We start from the raw sequence: 22605 nt of genomic DNA, 5'->3' as shown, positions 1-22605 counted from the left end.
CTGCTCTCCGCTGCTCCTCGCGTGTTCTCTTGCGCTCGTCGGCGGTCGCAGTTGATAAGCGATGGAAGCAAGACCTTCAACCACGGAGCAAGATAAACAGGAGCGCCGACTTCGCTCTCTCTTGCGGGCTCTTAATGCCCATCACTCGCGGAGCGCAAGGTAGATGGCGTAGCGAATGGCCCGGCGGCTAAGCGGCCGGCGTTCCCCGTGCGCCGGCGGGCGCGTTGGCGTAACGCATTCCGTCGGCTTTTGTCGTCTGCTTCGGCGACGGTAGTTTTGGGCACGGAGTGCTTTGGGCCTGCGTTGACGCCGCTTCGGGTTCATTGCGCTCCTTCTTCGCAAGGCTTGGTTAACTTGTTCGACAGCACCTTCTGGGTAACCCGAACCTGAAGGAATTCAGTGGTCGTACGGCACGGCAAAGATGCGTTAAGGATTGGTTTGCATGGCGGGAAAACAAAATGTAGAGCGCACATATAGACATATGGCTGCTATACAAACACTACCTTTCGCGCAGTGCTTGCCGAAAATGTGACTCCGTTTTGTAAATTTGTGAACACCAATTCGGCTGTGTTTTAACAGGTTTTACAAAAGGCGAAAGGAGCAACTGGTTCTGATCACTAGCGATTATAAAAGTTGCCTCAGCTTTCTCACCGTTCTCCAACTTACGTCCAAAACAGAGTGTGCCTAGAACACGGACCGGCACTCACACGCACATCAGAAAATAACAGAAACGCGATAACATCACCCGCGACTGCCCGCAACGTAGCAATCTGCTCAAGATCGAGGCCCTGACAGTGCGGTCTTTTCACAAGCCTTCATTTCGCGATATTTGAATTCGTCCGGACCCTATATCTCTGTGGTGATGACTCGCCAAAAGAAAAGGTTTGACGAGCCGGTTGTTTTGCTGGTGAGCCGCTTAAAGAAAAAAAAAACGCCGGGAACACTCGTAGGCCCAAAATTGCAGCCGTACAAATCGCAGCATTTTATTTGGAGTCCACGGCGTTATCGACGAGATAACACGACCGTAGAGCGACAGTGAACATCGGGCGGTAAGTTGCGGTATGAGTTACAATGAAGGTTGCGTTTGATATTCTTGGGTGCGTGATCAATATGACAGTGTTTTTGTACACTTATTACAATAGGGCAGCCGTCCAATTCAGTCAATAGCACAGAAATCTGCATCATTGCCGTTTCCCGATGGAGACTCCGGGCGACCCTTGTAAGCATTGTTCGTGCGCAGCAGCGGGAGAAATAATTAAGCAGGCGGCCGGAGAGCGGGCCAACAACAGAGGGTAATTTTTGCGCTGCATCGATTTGTCGTAAGCAGAATCACGTTAGACTGCATGTTGTGGCGTTTTATATTACTCTTGCTCATTCTTTGGTGATTCTAAAGTCATCGTCGTTCAGTTGCGTCTGAAATCTGCTGGGTTAGTACAATATTTTAGCGGGTCTTCATAATGTCAGAATAAACGCCCCCCGATGGGGAATAAGCGATCGCCATGTATGCGGTGGCGTGCGATTATCTGTGCCGTCTATTCCGGCAGCGCACGGGTGTTTAAATTCCGCGCGTGCAGGCTTTCCTCCTCCTGCATAGTAGGACAGACATACGACAGACATCGTTGCGAAAGAAACGACGCCTCTGGGGAGAGCGAAGAAGGGAAGAGCCATGTACAGAGGCACAGCGACGAGAGGGCAAACGAAGGAGGAAGAGAGCAAAGGGAAAGCTGGGCGGCCGGCGGCGCGTGAACATTATCGGCCCGAGCAAAATAATTTTTCTGGGCCACAGTCGGCGCTCCTCTTTATACCTTGCTCCGTGCCTTCAACTATAGTTGATGAGAGGGTAAGAGTGCAGCTCCGCCCACAAGCGTTGTTTGGCCGCTAGCTGACTCTCCGCGGTTAGAAAAAAATAGTTCGTTATATTGCAGCTGTTTATACCCATGATTACTAATATGAGCGGTTGACAGTATAACCATTTGATTATGATGTCGTTTATATATGTTTCATTCCGAAGAATTAATGATGTTCACAGGAAAAAGAAAAAAGTCATCCTCATTGAAAACTTGCTCAGGAGAAAAAAAAATTACTCACTAAAACAAAGGTTATTCTTGATAGAAACTATTCCCGGTGTATTTTATGCTTAAATCAAAGCTATCTGTGATTGTTTTACTGTTAGACAACAGAAATAAACATATAAACAACGCGCACACGATTTTTTGGGTCTGAATAGTTTGAATTTCGACCGCTGCACGCCGCTTAGCCGTCTTCTGCTCGGAGAAACATAATCAACATAATGGTCATCGTTATATTTTGTCGGGCTCGTCGCAGTTCGACTATTTCTTCACTTCGCGTGTGCAATCATTGTCAAGAAATGTAGTCGGTACAATATCTTCCACAGCCATCATCACCGCTAAATCAAGCGTCATAAACGCAGGGTGGAAGAAAGGGGCGGTTCGTCGCCGCAATGGCTGGATGCAGTGCACGGACTGTGTAAGCCCAGGGTGAAAAGGAAACCAGCGGCGAAAATTCATCGGTGTCTTTCAGAAATCGGCCGCGATATCAACGTGCCACGCATTGTTCTATGCGACTGTTTCGAACGTAGTGACGCACTGCAAACACCTATCGCGGCGACGCACGCAACCGTGGAGGTCGCGATGCCGCATGTGTCCTGCCTTGCGAAATCAGGTGCGAAGAAACAAGCGTTATTTTATTCCGCTTAAACGAGACGACAACACCGTATGGCGCGAGCAGAGAACTGCGGGATGTGAAACGTTACAAGACTAAGCATTTCTACTTCACGAGACACGCGAGTGGCAAGACGCTCTACGTCAGTTGGTTAGATTGACAGTATACAGTGTCATGCTTTCAATCCAGGCGACCATTTCCGAGGTGTTTCCCGGCGATGTAATAAAAGAGCTGTCGGCGTTTCTTTAGTGTCATATCACCACCGCGCAGTTTACAGTAAAATGATAACGCAGAGAACCCCAACTGACGGTGAAAATTGATAGAAAAACACCCTTAAGCACAAGCAGCCGCCTAAAAAAAATTACTGTTGCGAGCTTTTATGGAAAAAAACGAATAGTAACCTACAAATGCATCCCTCCGAAGTTCGTTTCCAAGTTGTGCTACATTCAACTTTCATTGGATTTACACTGATGTGCAGCAGCCTACCGTGAAGATATTTTTATTGTTGATGAGGCTTTTGAAATAGCATACATAAAGAAAATATTCGGTTCAACATGTAGTTGCTTTGCAGCCATGTCATGTCAAGCTTTTGTGGAAGCATTTTAATTTCTGATAATCTTCCCGAAGCCAATAATCTTCCCCTATGTACATCAAACAGTGACGTCGAACACTGACTGCCCCATACAAAACGTGAACGAACAGCTATACAAGTGCACTCAATTCTTACTGCACTTATTTAGACAACCACACTCAACAGGCCCAATGATATGAGTATGAACGTGAGATCGAAGTGAATTATTAAAAAATGTACCGACATCTCCATGCAAGCATTTCCATTTTATCCACTTCTGCAACCAATCAGAGCACCAAACTGGAACAGGTAGAAGAAATATTTAATTCTCACTGCCCCTTGTCAAGGTGTCATGGGCTACTGCACAAGCATTTTCTATTCTTACCACACTTTCCAGCCAGCAGCAGCAAAGTGGCCCCTTGAAAGCCTGACATTGGATCCATTTTGATTTGCTGCACCAGTGTTTTCAATGCCTAATGCATCTTTAAAGCCAAAAGCAACAGTGTGTACGTGAAAAGCAGTGACTTCACAGCGTGAAGGTGTGGCATGAATTCATTCTAACGTACTACATAAGCATCTTCAACTCTCACCACAACTTCATGGCCAGAAACTACAATGTGTGTGCGAGAGAAGCTCCGATTTTATAGCCTGAAAGTGTGGCATGAATTTATTCTAACGTACAATGTAAGTGTCTTCAACCCTCACCAAAACTTCATGGCTAGAAGCTACAATGTGTGCATAAAAAGCAGCGACATCACAGCTTGAAGGCCTGGCATAGACAAATTCCAACGTATTTTATTAGAGCTTTCACTTCTTACCATAGCTTTCAAGTCAGAAGGAACAGTTCAACCTTGCAAAGGAGTTACATAGCATCCTGAAGAAGTGACGTAAAATCGTTGCGACCTGCTGAGTAAGTTTTTCCAATTTTACTGCGTCTGAACCAGCTGGAAGCAACAGTGCGCACAGAAAGCAGCGACATGACACTCTGGAGGCCTGAAGTTGAACCATTTTGATATGCCGCATCACTGCTTTCTATTAGTCTTGCAGCTGTATAACAAGAATCAACAGTGCATGCTTGAAAAGTATGAACATAGCATTCTGAAGGGGTGACATACCTCATTTCTACCTGATACACAAGTGTTAGCAATTATTACTGCAGCTCTTCAACCTGAACCACCGTGAGTCACTGTTTGAAGGCTCTCCACAGTTGCTGGAACAATAAAAACATCTAAAAGTGGGAAGCGGTGTTGAATCTAAATTAAAGTATGCTGCATGACAAGACGCTCAAACTTGTCCTCCACTCTGTACAATAACAGTCTGTCATGACAGAGACACTGGAAATCTGAATGTCTGCCAATACACTGAACCCCTTTGTTGAAACTTAAACTGCACAAGCACCAAAGTGCAATCATTAAACTACAGCCATCACTATGAAACACAGCTGCAATAGACAAATTTTTATAACTCATGAAGCCCATCACACAAACTGCATGAAAATAAAGGGAAGATAAACTATTGGTTCATTCCTACTAAAGTCATTCAGCTATTTCAAAACAACTTTAACAGCTCACGACATCTATGAGAATTTCCACACTGCACACGAAATACGCAGCCTCAGTACATGCATAGTCAGTTTCTCTGATGCCACTTACGCACCATACGCTTAGCAGGCATAATAAAAAGCTGCACGCGTGTGTATTTTCGGCAATGTATAAAAAACTACATGGTCATGTTGCGGGGCCACACATTTCCGGCTTCCTTCAACGACGTGGTTCAAAATCCACCAATCATGCAGTTTCGATGTTTATTTAGCCCTCTTATACGTTTCAAAAATGCTACTGATAATTACGACCAACCAATGAGTCAAGAAAGGAAACGCAACCACATTTGATTACCTCAACGATACTCGCACTCGTTCATACTTTTGTATGTTCGATAATGTGCCCATTGGCACAAACAGAACGCCATAGGCACCCGTCTCTCGCAGGAGGGCAGGTTCATGCTGATTTTCTTAAAGCTACCCAACCCAGTCTCGGATAATTGTGCACGAACGTTTACTTCTTCGCGAGTCTCTGCAATAATGGTTTAATCATACCTGTTTACGCCAGGAGGACTAAAACGCCACACCGCTGCTCCGTTCGTACCCCGGCGCGAATCGGCAAGGAAAGATACCTTACATTGTAAGATTTGGCAATCGTCTTAATAACTGAATTAATGTGTCGATGCGAGCTAGTTGGTACTTCATCATGGGAACAGGTTAAGCGCCAACGTCTTAATAACGTGTTCGGCTGTACGAGCGGCCGTATCCGGCCAAAAAACACGCCGCACACGTTTGCACGATACGCGTCGGGCCGGACGGACACCACGTAGGCCTGCGCTCAACATCGGGCGCAGCCTACGCTCACAGCAACAAACGAAAACGCTTGCAACTTGTCACCGCTACTGCCGTAGACGAAAGCAAATCGCATTATTTCTTCACAAAGGTTGCGTTACACCGACACAATTTCCATAATCACAACAGCAACAGATGCAGCTTCGACGCTTTGCCGTTCCCAGATCGAGTTCGTTGACGACATTCCGAGTACGTAAAACAGCCCACCAGTGCCGCCACGATTTCCTCACGTACGTACAAACCACGACGCGGCAAGACACACACGGGACAGGTTCTTCTTGATGCACCAGAGCTTCTTGATGCGGCTTCTTGATGCACCAGAGCACATTCGTAACAAAAATCGCCCACAGGGCTGTTGGTTCTCGGCAACCTCGTTGTCGCTCGACAGCGCCGCAGCGGTGCGGAAGCGAGGGCGGCCATATTGGAAGTACTCCTTTCAAACGTAAGTCGCAGGCGTCACACAAACGGCGAGACGCCATTGGTTGCGGATGAACACAAAATCCCTTTGATCTTGAAAAGCCGCTGCAGAGTTAAGCTGTCAACAACTATACTACCTCGACGCAATCCAACATCAGCGCCGACGCACCAGCTCAAAACGTCGTACCATCGTCTTCGTCGACGGCGGCAGAAGACAAGGCGGCGAGGTGGCGGGCTGCCGACGCCGAGCGCAAACGTCGTAAGCGCGCTGCCGACGCCGAACTTCGTGCACGCGAAACCGCGGCCAGGCGTCAACGTCGACAAGCGGATCCCGAGCAGCGTGCACGAGAAGCAGCGGCCAGGCGTCAACGTCGAGAAGCGGACCCTTCGAGTCGAGAGCAAGACACAGCTTCGAAACGTCAGCGTCGGGCCGCGGACCCGGCCGTACGGCAACGAGAGGCGGCGGCGAGCAAGCGTCGTCGTCTGGAGGCCGCCGCCGTCCCGGAACCCGCCGTCGCGGAAGCCATCGGCCAACGTCAACGGGACTTTGGGGGTGCCGACGCGCGCTTCAACCCCACTATGCTCTGCATTTACACGTGTCCCTCGCGCGGGGGCATGCGACGGAGGATTTTTTTTAGAATCAGTGTGACGCCTCCGCCCCGCCAAAGAGATCACGTCAAGTAATTTGTCGGTGGGATGATTTCCGATTCCAGGATACTCGATGAGAGCCGTGATTCAGTTACCGCTAGAATATGGGCATCATGAAGAAATATAAGCTCCTCAAGCTCTTTATACTTATAGACTAGACTTTTAGCATTCATCAAAATTATTCACAATGGTTTGGTACGGCATCAAGAGGCCGTGGAAAATTTGGACTGATGGGTTGACATTGCAGTGGTTGAGGATTTCGACTGCCGAGATGGGATAGCACACGATTTAGCCTCGTCCCCTAAATATGTAGCGTCGTCCACATGAAGGCGGTCATAGTCCAGCGTTACTATACCCCCCTGATTTTAAACTGTTTTCCATACTGCCACAAGTTTGAGCGGTTAGCCAAAGTATTTTTGCAAAAGTCATGGTTGATTGACAATTTTCTTACTTTTAGTTAGAGCAGTTTCGAAGAACTGACACTTTTTCATGTAGTCGAAAATGTTGAGTATAACAGGGCGTGGGTTACCTGTTTTTTTTTCTTGCCTACTCTGTGCACTCTTTGGACGGTTTTCGCTACAACGTCCAGTTTTTCGCGAAACATTTTATCAACTACGTGTTCTTTTAAAGTGTAATAATTCTCATCTAAGATTTCAGGGATGCCAAAGATGATCAGATTGCGGCGTCGGCTGCGGTCCTCAGTCATCTAGCTTTATTTGTTTTTCATGTACCACTTTGTTCAGAGAACAAACTTCCATTTTTAAGTGGCTGATTTCTTCTGTATGCTGTGCGAGAACTTTACGCGTATTATTCAGCTCAGTGAAACGCGTCATTATCTTTTCCAACGTCAGCTGTGAGGAGGCAATTTTTTCAATGGATTCTTGAATAGCTGTTCGCATGTCGCCAGCGCCTTGACTTCATCACATGGCCCGGATTGCTTTCCACGTCCCCGGCTAACGAAAGCAAAATAACACCACAAACATCTTTAACCATTCCCACACACGCACTTGGTTCTCCCGGTATAGCTCCGTGAGTAAGCTAATGAAATTCGCCCCCACTCTCTCCTCCCAAGGGATTATCCATAGCCTCTCCCTATAAATATTATCATACGCCACTTTAATATCCAGAATGGCTACCCACAAAGGTCAGTTTTGCATCTTCGCCACCGCAATGCATTGGCTTAATACAAATATGTTGTCGTGTAGTCTTCGGTCCTTTTTTTTTCGAAAGCTATTTTGAAGTTCACCTAATATCCTGTTTTCTTCTACCCACTGCTCTAGTACGAACTCCACTGCCTGCATTGCTGACCTGTACAGCACTGACGTGCGGTTTACTGGCCTATATGAGCTCGGGTTTGTCCTTATCTGCTTTGCCCTTGTAAACTAAGTTCATCCTGCTTATTTGCCACGTGGCCGGTATTGCCTTTTTTAGTAGCTTCCCCTTGTTATTCGGTACTACTTGGTTAATTAACTCCATCGGTATCCCTTCCGTGCCTACCGTGATATTTTCGGGGGCCTTTTCCTCTGCTCTTTTCAATTTCAGTTTGTCCCCATCTATCTCCAGACATTCCAGCCTACCCGTCGCGACGAGGCCTCTGCGAGGCCTCTTCGCTGCGAGGCCTCTTCATCCCCCTTCATGAAACTTCTCCGTTATGATTTCTACTAGGTATGGCAATGCTTCCTCTCCCTTGAATACCTGACCCTGCTCGTTTTCTATAGTTCTGCCTTCTGTGGGACTTGTGCGTTTCCCTAATGCCTGCAAGTGGTTCCAAAACTTTTTCGGCGCGTCTCTACCCCTTTCTTATATTTGCGCTACCCATCACTCACGGTCCCCCTTTATTTTCGCCTGCACTAACAGCTGCACTTCCTGTTTCATTTGCCTATATTTCTCCCATTTTAGGTCCACCTGTTCTTGATGTCTCCCCACCCTCTCGGCCTGCCTGTGCTTTCTAGATTCCTGTTTGCGTCTCTCTATAGCATCCTTGATTTCTTTATTCCACCAGCTTCTGGGTGTTTTCTCTCCTCTCCATCGATTGGCCCTCCCTGCCTTGGCTATTTTTCTTGATGCGCCTGTCATATTTCCACTCTTCTCCAGGATTTCTTTCTACGTCAGCCTCTATGCTTTTGGCTATAACCGCAATTTGTTTCCTGTTTACTTTGTGTACTGCCGCGGTTGGCCCGTTCTTCGCCCCCCCTGTTCACCCAAACTCAGGTTTATACGTTCGTGGTCACTGCCCAGACTGTGGCCCCCTTCTTCATCTATGCTCATTCTATCCACCCATTCATAAAGGCCTTCTGAAAGAAGGCAGCAGTCAATACTCGACTGTCTCTTACCACTCTCCCAGTATTGCGATGATGATGATGATGCTTAGTGGCTTCCCCTTTGTAACGGGGTGGCGTTGCACAGCGGCCTTAGTCGCAACGCCACTGTACAATCACCTCGCCAAAAAATACAACATAAATAAAAAATAATGTCAAAATAAAAAGAAAATACTTTTACAAAATTTTTGTGCTAGTCCGACTTTTTTTTTCCCATGTCTTAACAGGTTGTTCTCTGCTCTTTTCCCACCAACATTCTAACCTGTTTTTAGTAACCTCTACTGCTATCCAATTCACTTTTCCGCTAACCTTAAAACCAAGGGCTTCCGGAAGCTGGATGGCTTCATCACTGAGGACTGGACGGATACTTTTGTACTCCGTTACAATATATCGCATGATTTCTGGCTCGTTTCCGCAGCCTGCGCATAGTGCTTCCTGTACCGTCTCGCGGATAAGCGTTTTTGTCCGCAAGGAACCCGCCCGGGCTTCAAAAAGTTATGCACTCCCTTTGGTATTATCGAATATTTTTTTTCCCTTGCGATCTCCTGCTTCCGAATCCTGTAGATATCTAAGGACTTCTTCGCATCCATCCTCTTTTTCCAGGTAGTTGTCTCTGTTTCTTTCACTTCATTTTTTATTGCCTTGGTCGTTTCCCCTGCACTTCCAGGTTTCATATACTTTGTCCTGAGCCTTCTGGTTCTTTGCCTCCAATGTGTGTCCACGCTTTTCATGTAAAGATACCGTAGCCTTTGGCCACGCATCTCTGATCATCCATATTTATAAGTCGTTCTTCAAAACATATTTTGCTCTGTGCTTCTCTCACTTCGAAGGATGCCAATCCCATGTCTCCCTGCACTGCTTCATTTGTTGTTTTATTTGTTGTTTTATTCATTCCATGCACAGCAGCGCCCCTAGCGGAATTCGGGATTTCTAGCTTCAACTTGCCGGTGCCGCTTTTGTCAGTATTGCGGTACTCTCGTTCACTGTACTAAGACTGAGGCAGGCAGATGTGAGGGGTCGCCTGAGTGGGTATACGCGCTGCGGCAGCTGGAGTATAGAAGGGAATAAGATGTTACCACGGCGCAAAAAGAAGGAGGAATTCGTGATTTGAGCGTTGCACAGTAAAGTTTGCTCTACCTTCCTTCGGTGGTCGCATGCTTGGCAGGCACGTTCGCAACCGTACCCGCAACTTAGCCATGGCACCAAAGCGCATCTTCGATCGGAACTTAGCAGCGCGAATGCTGTCTCACCTAGCTAAGAAAGGGAGGTAGAAGATTAACGCCAGTCTCTCAAAAACCTAAGAATCTGCAGAATGCCAGCAGAGACAAATTAAAATGTGTTTCACTAAATAACACCCAGTGTATTGCGTCTAACTGCACTAATTTTCGAACCGCTTTCGATTTAATCCCGACTCTGCTTGTAACCGCCGCACGCTGTCTCTCAAACGCTAGGTGGCGCCACGCGGCCAGGTTAAAGTATAACCCAAAGAAGTCGCAGATAAAACCTACATTTAGGCCTACGTTACGTAGGCGTAGGCCTAAATGTAGGTCTTACTCAGCGTCTACGTTACGTGGACGCTGAGTGAACGTTCTGCAACGGAGTTTCTGCAGCAACGATGTACACTTTCGACGTAGTGAAGGCCAGTGTAGAGAGCAAGACTAGCCCCAACAGTTTTTATAACTGGGGCAGAGGAAAGACTACCTTCTGAGGATTAAGATGTGAGCGTAAACGATAGCGACAGCGTCAGTGTTTAATCCCTAAGGTCGTCCCCGGAACAGACGTTTAGATTTTATGCGAAGAGAGACAGCGAGAGAGAGGACCTCTGTTGAACAAAAAATAGTGGTAGTTCGAGGAGGGTGTGCAAATAGGTTGTGGCGATCTCAACTGTGTAACCCGAACTTCAGGGCCCCAGATGCAGCAGCTCTTTTTCTTAACGTCCTAAACAGTCACACTGGTCTTGATCCGATGAAACGGTCAAACCTACCTCTAAGTTCTTGGTTGAAGTGAAATATGTAACCTTTGTGTTGCTTTGCTCTTAGGCGTGGCCAGGTTTCTCGGCCCAGGTTCTTGCGTACCGGCCAAGGCTGTTGCTGCACATGTCATAGTCATAACCCGCCGCGGTGGCTTAGTGGCTAAGGCGTCGGGCTGCTGAGCACGAGGTCGCGGGTTCGATTTCCCGCCACGACAGCCGCGTGTGTGATGGAGGCGAAAAGCAGAAACCCCTGTGTGTTAGATATTCCGGCGCACGTTAAAGATCACCAGGTGGTCAAAATTAATCCGGAGCCCTCCACTACGGCGCGCCTCATCGCCTGGGCTGCGTCTGCGCGTTAAACCCTACAATCAATTAAATCAAATAAAAAATGACATAGTCATAGCCACTGCCATTTTCCTTGGCCCGAATGGGGGGAGGTTCTATAAGTTAATGGCATAGGCATTGGAAATTGATCATTCAGCTTTGAGCTTCTGACGGCGTCTGTTATTGTCACTGGCCAAGTTTCTTTGTGGGCAAGCGCAAATTGCGGGTCAGGACGCTGACACACAGCTAGCGTGAATTGTTGAGTCGGCCGCGGGCTTCTAATGGCATCTGTCATTGTTACTGGCCAGTTACCTTGGTGGGTACGTAAGAATAATGGTTGATGGGTAAGCTGGCGCCACAGCAAATGGGAATTACCGATTCGACTGCGAACTTCTGGCGCCATCTTTAATCTCTGCAGACCAATTTACTTCGTTTTGTAAGTGAGAATGGTGGGTGGATATGCTGAGAGTCCACTGCCCAACCGGGCGTTGAGGCCTTCTTTCCCCCCTCTCCCCAACCCAGCCGCAGAAAAGTCTCTCTTTTTCCCTTTTTCTCTTCTTTCTTTTTTCATTGACTCTGCCAAACGTGCGTTGCGCTCTATCTCAGTCTCAGTGGTCAAGATTGCGCGCTTAGCAGTGACGTTTGATGCTGGCATTTATTCCGTAGTCCAACAGTTTAAGCATTCCGTCATCCCTTGCTGCCTTCTTTTTCCGTCTGCGGGCCCCTATGCAGTCGTTCTGCTCTGCATGTAGCAGTACGCATCGAGGCTGACAAGCGGAGCTGGAATGCCGCCACCGCCACCACCGCCGCCACCTCGACCTGACGTTACCCCTAGAAACTAAGCCGCCATAAAGGGAAACGGAGCGCCATGAAGCCATGAAGCCAACTACGTCGGCACCCGCCGCGGTGGCTCAGTGGCTAAGGCGTTGCGCTGCTGAGCACAAGGTCGCGGGTTCGATTCCCGGCCGCGGCGGCCGCTTTTCTGATGGAGGCGAAAAGCAGAAACGCCCGTGTGTACGAGATTTCGGCGCACGTTAAAAATCCCCAGGTGGTCAAAATTAATCCGGAGCCCTCCACTACGGCGCGCCTCATCGCCTGCGTTGCGTCGGCGCGTTAAACCCTTCAATCAATCATCAATCAACTACGTCGGCAACTAACGCTGGCCGCCGCCAGGTGCGATGTCAAGCCTCATTCCCGTTATCTGTTGTTTTGTTGGCTCTGCGTCCGCGCATTGACGGCTATAATTTAGACCAATATGTTCGTCTTCTTGCTCACACAGTAACACAGGAGGCGGCAACACAAATATTACGTCCGATGGTTAATCGGCGACAACGGAGCGTAGTGAAAAGAACACAGTACACTTGATTGTCTTGAAAAGCTGCCCACTTATGAACGCAGTGAAGTAACCTTTATGCAGGTCATATGGGTTTGCTTGAAAGGCTGATTTTGGACAGAGAACATTGTAAGAGGACGCTGCCTAAAAGGACGTAGTATGGACGTCTTGGCAAAAGGGCTCCAGAGTTTCGCCACTACGGCCGGGCTTCGAAATGATGATAAGACCTGACGCATGGGAAGAGGGAAAGGGAGATGTCGTATCGTCCGTATTTGAGGGATATTCCCCTGAATCCATCAACGACGCATGCGAGAAGTTCGTGAGTAGAAAAACGGAAGACACCTCTGCACTTGTAGTGCGGCACTGATAAAGGTTTATGTTGCTGCTTCAAACTCCAATTTAATCTTCAGAAAAGTTCAGTCATGAACATGCGATGCTAAAACCCAAGGTTGGCCGAAGCAACGTCTACAGCTAGAGCACCCCAAACGCAATAAAGGGACGGTTCTCTGTGAATGCTCCCAACGCCACCACGTTTTCTATTCTTGTTATCTGCGCCTTGTTAAGGGCGTAAACTGGAAAGTGCCTGTTCGCTTGCCCCTTGCGAGCGTATCGTTATTCATTGTGCCTGCAGCGCTGTTGCGTCAAGTGGCTCATGTGCACCTGGAGATGAAACAGGGGAGGCGAGTGGAAGCGGGCGTAAAGCGTGAAATACGTGGTGGCCACCATTGCCTCGGTGCTCAGAAAGGGCTACAAATTTAAAGGGCGCGTCGTTTGGAGCGGGGGCCTTTACGACGCGAGGCGCCACGGCCGTATCGTAACTGAAGGCTGACAACGGTGCGGCCCTCGCTTCAAAATTATGGGAAGTGGCGGAGTATGCACCGGCTGGGGCTTTACGGCCGGTGCCACTCTACGCGCGCGCTCTAATTTGTGGCGAATGCTCCCTGCTTCGATCCGCAGATGTTGCCGTCCCCACTCGCATTGTTTCAATCTAGCACCCTCGCACTCCTTTACGAGAGGCCCCCGGGTTTTCTTTGCGCCTTGAGCGGCGTAGTGCTCACGGGTGAGTGGGGCCTGATGAGCAGGATTGCTAAACACACGTGGTGCGAGACACCTGCTGCCGCATCCTTAAATAAGCGACATGCCTCCCCGTGAATCCATGTCTAAAAAGCGTTTTTTATTCGCAACCTTACCTGGTAAACGATGGTTACCAGAGTAGCTGTTCTGTGAATGGAGCGTGGGGTTTACTGGAAGGACGTTCGCACTCGGCAAATTTTATGGTACGGTTGTTTTCATAAGAGCAACTTCACCCCTTAAAATTATATGTAGCCCGAAATGGAATTCATACCTGTACCTGACTTCGATGCGTCGTCTTTAAATTTGTTTTTACCGACATGCAAATATGAAAGACATTGCTTGTGTCGTTGGAAACACCACAGAGAGAGAGAGAGAGAGAGAGAGAGAAATGTTAACTGAAAGGAGAAGAGGTCGGACTGAGAAACTGATCTTGGGCCTTCTACTTCCTGTTTGGGCAAGGGTACGAGGGACGGGAAATGAAATGAATAAACATGGGAGGTATGACAAATGCACATTGAAATCGACCAACGACCACTCAACGAGACCAGTGAACGCCTGACGTGCAACGCTGCGCCGAATCAGATTATTACAGTTCACTCTTCGTCACATGATTATCGTACATTTAAATAAATATCAGAAATTATTCCGCAGTCGTTTAAATTTTTGCAACCTAAAGTCGCTAATCCAGAGAGGAGTCACTAAGGAATATAATGTAGACTTTAAAGGCTTGATTGTGCTTTCTGGTGTCAGCCCACGAGCCGAAAAGCTTTTGTTCTGGAGGAGGGCGAGTGACCAAGTGCAGTACAGCTGCCTCAAGGTCATTTCGATGGCTAGTATTCCTTGGCCAAACACTAAGCAAATATTCAATACTCTCTGGACAACTACACTGAGGGTAGTGCGGGTTGTTCTTGCATCCGATTGTATGCAGATACTTTCGCGTCAATGGTACTCCTAGCCGCAGCATGTGTAGCAAGGTCTATTGACTTCTTTGAAGTCGAGGAGCGTGGGCAATCTAGCTCGCGATCGAGCCGCTGGTGTCGATTTTGTGGGTCATACGAATGCAACGCGACAACTTGTGTACGTGAACGAGTACTGCATTTGTATCTTACCTTGTGATGGGCATAGCCACGAGAGTTCTATTGTGATGTGCCTGCGGCGCTTCTGCATACGCCAACTCGTTTCCAGCGATGCCGAAGTGGATTGGTATCCACTGAAGCACCACCATGCGGATTTTTTCACAACTTTTCAATAGGATAGACACATCAGTGTTCAGCTGGACATGTGCGGCCCGTTTTATAGAGTACCTCAATACCTGCAGTGCTGGTTTGCAGTCGCATAGACCACTGCTGCGGCCTTTCACGAGAGATGGTGCTTAACGCTTTTCGTAAACCGACCAGTTCTGCGGCGGTAGATGAGCACTCTTGAAACGCTGTATCAGGTGCATCCCTGCAGGCATCAAAACTGCCACTGCAGACGAAGACGCTGTGACCGATCTGTGAACGAAAGCGTACGACCCTCCTCGAATTTCATTAATGTGAAATAGTGAAAGTTTTCTTAAGGCCAAAGATTATATATGGGATTTTTTACTGATTATCGCACCTGCAGATCATGTACAACCTATAGAAGCACGTCTGAGATTCCGGCGACTGCAAAGTTCGAAGGCATCTAATATCGTTGCGCCAAGATACTTCGGGAGTAGTTTGAGTTCTGCCGATCCTTCAAGACACACGACAGTGGATGACACTAATGTCTTGTCACATGCCCGAGATGCACACGAAGAGGTTCTTTTGCGAGGTAGACTTGAAATGGATGGCTCGCGCTTTGCATCGAAGCAACCCCACACAAAGAGGCTTGGACATGTGCGCTGTGAAGCACGCGTAGTGGAGATCGCGGAAGGTTACAAACTATGGGGCCCTGTATACTGTAAAATAGCACATTAGGGGTGCCTGGTAAAGGCGAAACAGCGATGAAACCGACGTCCCCATGGTTTTTCCCTGCCAAATGGTAAAGGGTGTGTAAAGCTCTGTAATTTCCCTCATAGTGAACATACATGTTTTGACCACGAGAGATCCGGATGAATCGTCACGCCGCGAAATTTGGGTGAGCGACACACGGAATAAGAGCCCCTTCCACCTTGACCGGATAGCACATCATAGGTGTTTGGGTGAATGCCACTGTGCAGGTCTGGAGTCCCTTCCCCATCTCACAATCTGTCCCACTCCTGGTCGTTGAAATTTCAAGTCCTTGGCTACGTAAGTACGTCAAAGTGACACATACTGCTTTCTAAAGCCAGGCTTGCACGTGAAGTCGCGTTCCGCCTGGTGTCCAAATGCATGTATCCTCCACATAGGCAGATGCTGACATCGATTTGAGAGGCACTTTAGCCCCTGTGAGAGCTCGGGTGAATAGTGTAGGACTGAGGACTCCTTCTTGTGGCACGCCACGATTGACGGGGTAATCAGATGCCTCATTACCAAGTGTGGTCATCGAAACCATGCTCCCTGAAACATAGCTTGCTATATACTGATGCAACCATTCTCCGATTCCAAGTGACTCAAAGACCTCCAAAATGGCATCGTAAGATACATCATCGAATGCTCTCTCAACGCCTGGAGCACAACAGCTGTCAGACAAAAGCAGTGTTTCTCATTCTCGACAATAGCGACAAGTTCAATAACGCGTCTCTTGATGAGCGTTCTTTGCGAAAGCCTGTCATGCCACCTTGATACCAGCTATGGTTTTCCAGAAACCATTCCAGACAAGTGAGGATCATACGCTCCTTCACGTTGCTTACACAGCAAGCCAGTGCCACTGTCGGAAATGTCACCTGAATACTTGTCTGGCTTCAGGACAGAAACTGAACTTTTTTAATGGCTTGGGACAGACCCAGAACATCAATATACCCTTTGCAAAATGGCCAAATCGTTGGCGGAAAAGCCGCAAGCCACTCTGGCAACACTGTGCACCTACTGCGCCGCCATTAGAAAGGAAGCGAAATGGCTGCGAGCACAGAGTTTCTATGGAGTAGCTACCGTCCACCGTCCACGTAATTGCATACGCGTCCCGCGAAGTGGTGTTTCCCCCTGCAGGATGGGAAAATAACTTTGCCGCCCTTCCTTCGATAGAAGAGCGGCATATTCAGGATTTTTATTCTTTGGGGTCGACCACTGAAAGGTCCTACGAGTACGAGCCGTCATACGTCAGCGCGGAGTCCTACGTTACGCCATCGTCAGTGTTGACAAACAGCAGCAAGCAAAGGTAGGGTTTGTTGCTAATTTAAGAATAGCCTTAGCGCTGCCTCCTTGTTTGGTTGTCGAGTTTTAATTGTGTTTAATCGATGTGCCCTTGCCCCATGGTAGCGGCGGCTGGCCGCTATGAACGGGCTATGAAGGGTCCGTCTCCGCTGAGCACTCACTTTGCGATGTTCAAACTTTCAAAACTATTCGCGAAAATGACCAAAGCATGCATAATGAAACTGATTTTGATGTCTCTGCTAGAGGTCATATTTGCGATTCACCGCCTCTGTACTTGCGGCGCTTAATTTTTCCGTCGGTGATTGCGGTGCTAATGCGGGAGCGATAGGTCGCACGCGTGCGTCAGCAGCGAGCAGAGGCAGGCGACCTTGAGAGGAGCTCAGAGGAAGGAACAAACACAGAAAAAATAGGAGAAAAGAAGGGCCATCTCGACTCGCCCCAGACGAGCCGTTGTTCAGCGGGGTAGATAAGCGGAAGCGATTTGACCAGCGTTAATTTTCGAAAGGTAGCGCAAAACACCACTTTAGCAGAGAAATATAACTACGGCGATGGGGCAACAGACTCGTGGGGCAACAGACTCGTGAAGCTGTGGAGGAAAACGTGCAACCGCAACGGCGTTGCTACTACCTGCTTCCTTTCTAATGGCGTCGTCGCGTTCACCACCAGTGTTACCACCGCTGTATTCTCAGTGTTGCCCGCCTTGTTGCAAAGGGTCTATAGAAGTTGAAGAGGTCCAAGGGGACTTTTTCCTTCTGTGCAAAGATGACAGAGTGCACAGTACGGGATGCCATCAGGCTGTAGAATGAGCTGAAGCAGAGAGCGCTACGACGAGCTCGTGAACCGTAAACGGTACATCCAAACAGCTAGCCGCAATTACAGGAGCACAGCGATGTAATGGCGCCGTGCCTCCAGGATTATACCTGGCAACATGAATGCAGAAGTCTTCGGCAACATGTGTGTCCACACGTTTCGGGTGTACCGCCAAAGCTACAAATGGATGCTGCTGTGTGGGTGCAGATGGCAGTGCACGAACGATCTGCCTTATCCTAGAAATAAGTGCCTCCCGTTGGTCTAATCTAGAGCAGTATGATCTCCTGCGCTGTCGCCCAAGCTTCTATAAACAACACCGTACATGTTCTTGGGCTCTATGACACGCGCTCAGGTCAGAGGTAGCTTTTGTCCGTCTGTACTTCATTTCAGCTCGACGTAGAACAACGGAAACATTTGGTACAAAGCACTGTTTATATTGCCTATGCGACACTGCGTGATGCATACCTTGTTACGTAGACAATGCTAGGCTTAAAATCGTTCTCCAGGGGAACAATTTTGAGTTATTTTGAGTTACTCACTGAGGCCAAGCTATTTATGGCAGGCTGATTCCACAGAAGACCGAAACCATTGCCATTAAGTATAACGTTGTAGCCGTGTATGTGGTGAACGTTGATACCACGTTAACTGTACATATGTGGGCACGCGGTCACTTCCTTTGGAGTCAAAATCAGTGACCACACAGCTGAAGACGAAAGGCAGCTACATCTGAGTTCGAGGTCTAGGGAGCTGCTGGTAATTACACCCTGGAAAAATGTCGACAAAGCATCATTCAAACTGCCCAGGTCATGATTTTAGATACTGGATTGTGGAAGTTAGCGAGGAAGACCATGACGCATCGTCATGGCTGCAGCATAAGCATCTCACTTGCCGAACAACAGAGGAACGTGTACGGTGACAAATTCGCTTGCATCAAAAAAGTGGCTCAAGTTTAACTCATCTAAACCTAGATATTCCGAACGAAAGCAATGACTATGCCCACAGTGTTTCGTGAAAGTTTGCCTTTGCTTGCGATTTCGCAGCCTCGGTCTAGCTTAATGGACTGGATGTTTGGATATAGCCTTTCGCTTGGGCTAAAGGGCACGCGCAGAGAGCACAACCGGCGCGGCTTGATGGAGAGGCTGAGGGACCAACCAGCCGGAAAAATATTGTCACGGAACATAGCGGCGGGCCATACCCCACAGCGCCCTTACAAAATACCACCAACGACGATGACGAAGAAGGGGCTGGCGTACCCTACGCTGGTTATGTGATCGCCACCTTGTAAATGATGTAAATAAATTGTTCGCCGTCTTCATGGTTCGTCTCATCTGCTCTGCTGCCGCGCAATGATATCGTTAAACCCTCGTCTAGTCAGTCGTGGGCTTCGTTTGAACTGAAGCGCGCGCACAGACCGACCAGGCGTTGCATTGGGATCAAGTACCGGCGAACAAAACGTTTTACCCTGGCCTAGTCACGTGGTACCGGAGCGGAGTGTTTCCGAGTGAGCGAAGCAACCAGAAATTAAAGCCCCTACACTCAACGTGAAATCTGTCAGAAGTGCAGAGGGGTGATTCGCCATAATGGTGATACCGCCGTTATCCGCTTACGGCTACCACCCCATGCAATTCAATTTTCCCGCCTTCGCAGTGCTCGCGCGCCCCTGCCTGAAGCTGCGCCAGCGGGAGTTCTGTTCTCTTTGTGCTTTTCTCCCCGCGTGTGCCGGCGTTGCACTGCCACATTTTGCGTTTGCTACCGTAAAAACCCCTACGGGCGTCCTTAACTAAAGCAACGCGGGTGCTACCTGTTAATTACGTATATATTTCCTGAAATGTACCTATAGTTTTCTGTGCGCTAAACAACGCGAAGACAAGTTCCAGCGTTTCACGAGTTTCGAACGCTTGTGACCACATAAACCGCGTTGTGTAATTATGGCGTACAACTGACCGCTTCCTCTTTTCAGGCACGCGGCCCCATTTAAATGCATGTATTGTTGAAGGCATTTCAAGAATGGTTTGCCCAGGGTTAGAGGGTTTAATGCCGCAAAATGACTCTTGCTACGAAGATGTTCTAGAGAAGGGCTCCGGATAAGCACCTGAGGCTCTTTACCGTGCACTGATACCGTGCAGCAAACACGCGTTCTTCCATTTCGCCTCTTTTTAAAAGCGGTACATACTACTGGGATGAAAAATTGCTCGCCCGGCTCAGTATATCCAAGCACCCTAACCACTGAGCCACTGTGGCGGGCCAGGTCTATTCCCGGCTGGTTTCTCAGAACCTACCGCACCAGAAAAGTAAACAGGGTCAAGAACAAAGCTTCATTTTCTGTCCCTGCTCTCTAAAGTAGATGGCCATATGACGTGATCTGCCGTCCGGCGCGTTTTTTCAACAGCGGAGATGTTGTTACTGGCCGTAATTCGCCGTTGTAAAAAAATACCAAGAAAATTCCGAGCCATCGTCGACGCACGCCCCGCATATTGACCGCCGAGCGTCCCTGTCAAGCGCAGTGGATTTAGCATAAATAAAAAAAAACTAACAAACCGCGAAGAGGAAGAAAATGGCGAGCGCTCGGGAGCGCGTTCCTAGCGGAGACCGCCGAGTCCTCGGATGGTGCAGCGGCTTTACCAAAAAAAAAAGAGGAAAGAAAACTCTTGCCTTGTCATCAACCGCGACCGCGCATCTAAGAAAAACTCCAGCGCTAATGCCAAAGCTCCAATGCTAAAGAAGAAAACATACCCTGCTTGGGAGAGGTCACCGAGACCGCCATTCTCTGGAAGCCATTATGAATAATTGGCAACATGGCTACGAGTGTGTGAATCCTTCCCGCGAATACTTGTAGAACAGGCCACCACTGCCTCGAGTCGATGAAGAAGAGATGGTGGAAGGATGCAATGCTGAGGATGACTTTCCATACACCACTCATTCCGAAGAAGACGACGACCTCTTTGATGCATATGACGACGATTACTAGCATCGCAACTATGCATATAAGTAATGATATTCAACCCGACGGTGTCCAGTAATGCTCACCTACAACAGCTTCGCCACTCATGTTTTATTAGTGAGTGCAAGCTTCCATAATTTTTTTTGATGGGAGTGTCATATGTTATGTCTAGCTCGAAGACGCTCGCAGATTTGTCGATGCGACTTCAATTGTGATCAACGAAGTCATGGAAATCGAAAACAAATATCGTAAATAGGAAAAGCAATCAGAATGCGTTCAGTAAATAATGCAAGTGTTTCTTTACATATAAGGCATTGTTTGCATTGTTCAGCACATTAAACAGTATTGCACATATCTGTGATTTCTTAGTTCGTGGCGTTTGGCTAGGCAGTGTGTGTGAGGATGGTAAAGAAAATAATGCAGAAAATTGTGGACCTCAAGAATGGAGAAGCTGTTCCACAATTGTGTACTATGGAACTGGCGACCACAGCTTCATTACTCACGTAGGCCCATGGCTAGGAAGTGTGGGTTGTACCAGAAAAGAGGATACGTAGCAGGTGGCAACAAAGGGAACAGCCGCTGTCTCCCAATTACTAGCCAGGTTGGCAGTGCAAGCAATGGCATATCCATAATAATAATCATAATAATAATAATGATAATAATAATAATAATCAATCAATCAATCAATCAATCAATCAATCATGTTTATTTACGTGCCCAGGAACAGCCAGAGGCCTGAGTGCTGGCGCGCGGATAGTTACATGAAAACAAAATACAAAAAACATATTGCAAGAAACAAACAAGCGACAAGGCACACACAAATTGAAGTAGCGAAAATTTCAGAAATAAAGCACAGGCGGAGCCTGGGTACAGGTAAAAAAAAAAGATGCCTTTGTGGCTCAGCTTATTGCAATGAATACACAACAAGCAGAGAACAAAGTTTGACAGTAAGACGACAAAAACAATGGCAAGAGTATAGAGGCAAATGATAAGAGAAGCATGATAAGTAAACAGGTTCAAAATTAGGCAACTATCTATTGGTTAAACAGAACCGCAGAAAAACCAAATTTCAGCATTGAAAAAAAAAAGAAAAACGAACGACAGAGATATCATAGATGTTTAACATACTGTATTCAACAGCGCAGTACGGTAAATTGTAAAGGAACTTTGAAAGATGTCAAGGCGTTCAGAGAAGCGGTTGTAACAATTCTGTATTCTGCGCACAGGAGAATGATTGGAGTGGCGCGCAGCGGTCAAGAAATAATAATAATAATAATAATAATAATAATAATAATAATAATAATAATGTTTTTTAAGCTCTTTTAGATTGTAATATCAAGCCCACTTAAGCCAGAGAGGCTTCTGTGCGGGGCTGGGCAGTCTCGGCGAATACAAAGAGCCGAAAGAGAAACAACCTGGTGAATAAAAAAGGGAAGCAAGAAAGAGCATAAAAGCAAGAAAAAATAAGCAAGCAAGAAGAGAACACACAGGTTCATGATGTCAAACCATCTATAGAAGCCTAAAGAATAAAATGTTTGCTTGTGTTGGTTCGCAAACTGCAATTCAAATAAAAGGAGCATACTCAAGACTAGAACCGTTGTCTTATTCAATAGCAGCTTCGCGGACGCACGCCTTCAAGTATTTTTGGCTTGGGAGGGACAGTTAATAGTTGGGGGGCGTCTATTTTATTAAAGTAAAAAGGAATGTGGAACGACCTTGTTTCTTTCTGTGGACGGTAAGTACTCGAGGCAGCACAAAACGTTCAATTTGACATGAGGCACCTTGTTTTTATATTGTCAACTTCAAAGGACTGAAGGAGGAGGAGAAGGAGAAGGAGGAGGAGGGGGAGAACGTGGAGGAGGAGCAGGA

This window comes from Haemaphysalis longicornis, unplaced genomic scaffold (genome assembly GCF_048455015.1).
Source record: "Haemaphysalis longicornis isolate Haplotype H1 unplaced genomic scaffold, Haemaphysalis longicornis Haplotype H1 scaffold_4, whole genome shotgun sequence".
Classification (NCBI taxonomy): domain Eukaryota; kingdom Metazoa; phylum Arthropoda; class Arachnida; order Ixodida; family Ixodidae; genus Haemaphysalis; species Haemaphysalis longicornis.
This window is presented reverse-complemented; position numbering follows the sequence as displayed.